This window comes from Pseudophryne corroboree, chromosome 9 (assembly GCF_028390025.1).
Source record: "Pseudophryne corroboree isolate aPseCor3 chromosome 9, aPseCor3.hap2, whole genome shotgun sequence".
NCBI classification, from domain to species: Eukaryota; Metazoa; Chordata; class Amphibia; order Anura; family Myobatrachidae; genus Pseudophryne; species Pseudophryne corroboree.
In genome coordinates, this window is record NC_086452.1 from 404,440,885 (window position 1) to 404,446,884 (window position 6,000).

A 6,000-nucleotide genomic window follows, 5' to 3' on the forward strand; every position below is an offset into this window, starting at 1 on the left:
AAGGGAGGATGTTCCTAGGTGGTTAACGTCCTTACCCCTACTTATTACAGCTTGACAAAGGCAACACACGGCTTGACACCTGTTGTCCGCATTTGTTTTGAAATAATTCCACACCGAAGAGCTGATTTTTTTTGTATTTTGACCAGGCATGTCAATGGCCATATTCGTCCCACGGACAACAGGTGTCTCCCCGGGTGCCTGACTTAAACAAACCACCTCACCATCAGAATCCTCCTTGTCAATTTCCTCCCCAGCGCCAGCAACACCCATATCCTCATCCTGGTGTACTTCAACAGTGACATCTTCAATTTGACTATCAGGAACTGGACTGCGGGTGCTCCTTCCAGCACTTGCAGGAGGCGTGCAAATGGTGGAAGGCGCAAGCTCTTCCCGTCCAGTGTTGGGAAGGTCAGGCATCGCAACCGACACAATTGGACTCTCCTTGGGGATTTGTGATTTAGAAGAACGCACAGTTCTTTGCTGTGCTTTTGCCAGCTTAAGTCTTTTCATTTTTCTAGCGAGAGGATGAGTGCTTCCATCCTCATGTGAAGCTGAACCACTAGCCATGAACATAGGCCAGGGCCTCAGCCGTTCCTTGCCACTCCGTGTCGTAAATGGCATATTGGCAAGTTTACGCTTCTCCTCAGACACTTTTAATTTTGATTTTTGGGTCATTTTACTGAACATTTGTTTTTTGGATTTTACATGCTCTCTACTATGACATTGGGCATCGGCCTTGGCAGACGACGTTGATGGCATTTCATTGTCTCGGCCATGACTAGTGGCAGCAGCTTCAGCACGAGGTGGAAGTGGATCTTGATCTTTCCCTATTTTACCCTCCACATTTTTGTTCTCCATTTTTTAATGTGTGGAATTATATGCCAGTATCAATAGCAATGGCCTACTACTATATATACTGCGCACAACTGAAATGCACCACAGGTATATAATTTAGACGGATAGTATACTTGACGACACAGAGGTAGGTACAGCAGTGGCCTTCCGTACCGTACTGCTATATATGCTGGTGGTCACTGTGTCAGCAAACTGCAAAACTAAAATGCACCACAGGTATAGAATGTAGATGGATAGTATACTTGACGACACAGAGGTAGGTACAGCAGTGGCCTTCCATACCGTACTGCTATATATACTGGTGGTCACTGTGTCAGCAAACTGCAAAACTAAAGTGCACCACAGGTATAGAATGTAGATGAATAGTATACTTGACGACACAGAGGTAGGTACAAAAAAGAAGCAATTAATCCCCCCACCAAAAAAGAAGCAATCAATCTCTCCTTGCACAAACTGGCTCTACAGAGGCAAGATGTCAACCTCATCCTCCTCCTCCTCCTCACTGAGTATTAATTTGTCCCCACTGGAATTAACCATAACAGGTCCCTCTACTGTTTGGAGGCAATTGCTGGTAAAGGTCTTCCCGGAAGAATTTATAATTCATTTTGGCGAACTTATCATTCATTTTGATTTTAATTCATCTTCTCCACATTTTGTGGAAGTAACCTCCTACGCCGATCGCTGACAAGGTTATCGGCTGCACTAAACACTCTTTCGGAGAACACACTGGAGGGGGGCAACTTAGGTAAAATAAAGCTAGTTTGTGCAAGGGCATCCAAATTGCCTCTTTTTCCTGCCAGTATACATACGGACTGTCTGACATGCCTACTTGGATGCTGTCACTCATATAATCCTCCACCATTCTTTCAATGGTGAGAGAATCATATGCAGTGACAGTAGACATGTCAGTAATCATTGGCAGGTCCTTCAGTCTGGACCAGATGTCAGCTTTCGCTCCTGACTGCCCTGCATCACCGCCAGTGGGTGGGCAAGGAAATCTTTTCCTTTTCCTCGCAGCCCCAGTGGCGGGAGAAATTGAAGGAGGAGCTGTTGACGGGTCACGTTCTGCTTGAGTTGACAATTTACTCACCAGCAGGTCTTTGCACCTCTGCAGACTTGTGTCTGCCGGAAAGAGTGATACAACATAGGCTTTAAACCTAGGATCGAGCACAGTGGCCAAAATGTAGTGCTCTGATTTCAACAGATTGACCACCCTTGAATCCTGGCAAAGCGAATGAAGGGCTCCATCCACAAGTCCCACATACTTTGCGGAATCGCTCCGTCTTAGCTCCTCCTTCAATTTATCCAGCTGCTTCTGCAAAATCCTGATGACGGGAATGACCTGACTCAGGCTGGCAGTGTCTGAACTGACTTCACGTGTGGCAAGTTCAAAGGGTTGCAGAACCTTGCACAAGACAGAAATCATTCTCCACTGCGCTTGAGTCAGGTGAATTCCCCCTCCTTTGCCTATATCGTAGGTGGATGTATAGGTTTTAATGGCCTTTTGCTGCTCCTCCATCCTCTGAAGCATATAGAGTGTTGAATTCCACCTCATTACCACCTCTTGCTTCAGTTGATGGCAGGGCAGGTTCAGGAGTATTTGCTGTCGCTCCAGTCTTCAGCACGCAGTGGCAGAATGTTGAAAGTGGCCCGCAATTTTTAAGGCCACCAACAGCATCTCCTGTACGCCCCTGTCATTTTTAAAACAAATTCTGCACCACCAAATTAATTGTATGTGCAAAACATGGGACGTGCTGGAATTTGCCCAGATGTAATGCACCCACAATATTGGTGGCGTTGTCCGATATCACAAATCCCCAGGAGAGTCCAATTTGGGTAAGCCATTCTGCGATGATGTCCCATAGTTTCTGTTAGAGGTTGTCAGCTGTGTGCCTCTTATGGAAAGCTGTGATACATAGCGTAGCCTGCCTAGGAATGAGTTGGCATTTGCGAGATACTGCTACTGGTGCCGCCGCTGCTGTTGTTGCTGCGGGAGGCCATACATCTACCCAGTGGGCTGTCACAGTCATATAGTCCTTAGTCTGCCCTGTTCTACTTGTCCACATGTCCGTGGTTAAGTGGACACTGGATACAAGCGCATTTTGTAGGCCACTGGTGACTCTTTCTGACGTCTCTGTACATTCTCGATATGGGATTTGATACCGGGGACACATTATCTCCATCAATTCTCTAAGTCCCACTAAACAAATGGCGGATACCGGACGCACGTCTTACACCAACATAAGTGTCAAGGCCCCAGTTATCCACTTTGCAAAAGGATGACTGCTGTCATATTTCATCTTCCTCGCAAAGGACTGTTGGACAGTCAATTGCTTACTGGAAGTAGTGGTCTTCCAACTTCTTCCTTGGATGATGATCGACTCCCAGCAGCAACAACAGCAGCAGCAGCAGCAGAAACAGCAGGCGTACCACTCAAGGATCCTCCAGAGGAATCCCGGTTAGGAGAGTACTCCTCAGTCTTGACAGGGACATGGCCTGCAGTACTACTGATGTTCCTGACTGAGGAGGAAGTTGACGTTGAGGGAGTTGGTGGTGTGGCTTGCAGGAGTTTGGGTTCAAGAGGAAGAAGGGATTTAGGTGTCAGTGGACTGCTTATGCTCTTACCCAAAGTTTCACAACTTGACACTGACTTATGATGAACGCGCTGCAGGTGACGTATAAGGGAGGATGTTCCTAGATGGTTAACATCCTTACCCCCACTTGTTACAGATTGACAGAGGCAACACACGGCTTGACACCTGTTGTCGGATTTGTAGAGAAATAATTCCACACCGAAGAGGTGGCTTTTTTGGTAGTTTGCCCAGGCATCACAATGGGCTTCTTCATCCCTTGGACAATAGGTGTCTCCCCCAGTGCCTGACTTAAACAAACCACATCACCATCAGAATCCTCATCGTCAACTTCCTCCTCATCGCCAGCAACACCCATATCCTTATCCTGGTGTACTTCAACAGTGACATCTTCAATTTCAATATCAGGAACTGGACTGTGGGTGCTCCTTCCAGCACTTGCAGGGGGAGTGCAAATGGTGGAAGGAGTCACCTCTTCCCGTCCAGTGTTGGGAAGGTCAGGCATCGCAATTGCCGACACACTCCTTGGACTCTTCTTGGAGATTTGGGATTCCATCTCAGAACGCACAGTTCTTTTCTGTGCTTTTTTCCAGCTTAACTATTTTTATTTTTCTAGCGGGAGGATGAGGGCTTCCATCGTAATGTGAAGCTGAACCACTAGTCATGAACATAGGCCAGGGCCTCAGCTGTTCCTTGCCACTCCGTCTCATAAATGGCATATTGGCAAGTTTTCATTTCTCCTCAGACCATTTAAAACATTTTTGGGGGTCTTTTTACTGAACTTTGGCTTTTTGGATTTTACATGCCCTCTACTATCACATTGGGCATCGGCCTTGCCAGACGACATTGGTAGCATTTCATCGTCTATGTCATGGCTATTGGCAGCAGCTTCAGCACTAGGAGGAAGTGGTTCTTGATCTTTCCCTATTTTATCCTCCAAATTTTAGTTCTCCATTATGTTTCTGGAGTTATATAACACAATATGTGGCACAGGAATTACTGATGACTGATGGCCAGGACACTACCACTGGTCTGATGCAGCACAACACAGCAACACTGTAAGGGACTTGTTGTTGTTGTTGTTGTTGTTGTTGTTATTATTATTATTATACGGCAGCAGTGGACATATAGCAGCAGCATATACCACTGTGACTGCCTGGTCACTGGAATGACTGATGGCTGGGACACTACCACTGGTCTGATGCAGCACAACACAGCAACACTGTGAGGGACTTGTTGTTATTATTTTTATAATACTGTAGCAGTGGACATATAGCAGCAGCGTATACCACTGTGACTACCTGGTCACTGGAATGACTGATGGCCAGGACACTACCACTTGTCTGATGCAGCACAACACAGCAACACTGTGAGGGACGTGTTGTTGTTGTTATTATTATACGGCAGCAGTGGACATATAGCAGCAGTGTATACCACTGTTACTGCCTGGTCACTGGAATGACTGATGACCAGGATACTAGCACTGGTCTGATGCAGCACAACACAACAACACTGTGAGGGACTTGTTGTTGTTGTTATTATTATACGGCAGCAGTGGACATATAGCAGCAGCGTATACCACTGTGACTACCTGGTCACTGGAATGACTGATGGCCTGGACACTACCACTGGTCTGATGCAGCACAACACAGCAACACTGTGAGGGACTTGTGATTGTTGTTGTTATTATTATTATTATTATTATTATTATACTGTAGCAGTGGACATATAGCAGCAGTGTATACCACTGTTACTGCCTGGTCACTGGAATGACTGATGACCAGGATACTAGCACTGGTCTGATGCAGCACAACACAACAACACTGTGAGGGACTTGTTGTTGTTGTTATTATTATACGGCAGCAGTGGACATATAGCAGCAGCATATACCACTGTGACTGCCTGGTCACTGGAATGACTGATGGCCAGGACACTACCACTAGTCTGATGCAGGACAACACAGCACCACTGAAAGGGACTTATACAGCTGCACTGGATATATGGCAGCAGAGGAGACCACCACTGTGACTGGTCACTGGACTGATGCTGCACAAGACACTACCCCTGGTCTAATGCAGGACAACACAGCACCACTAAAAGGGACTTAAACACCTACACTGGATATATGGAAGCAGAGGACACCACCACTGTGACTGGTCACTGGACTGATGCTGCACAAGACACTTCCTCTGGTCTAATGCAGGACAACAAAACACCAATGAAAGGGACTTATACAGCTACACTGGATATATGGCAGCAGAGGACACCACCACCACTGTGACTGGTCACTGGACTAATGCTGCACAAGACACTTCCTCTGGTCTAATGCAGGACAACAAAGCACCACTGAAAGGGACTTATACAGCTACACTGGATATATGGAAGCAGAGGACACCACCACTGTGACTGGTCACTGGACTGATGCTGCACAAGACACTTCCTCTGGTCTAATGCAGGACAACACAGCACCACTGAAAGGGACTTATACCGCTACACTGGATATATGGCAGCAGAGGACACCACCACTGTGACTGGTCACTGGACTGATGCTGCA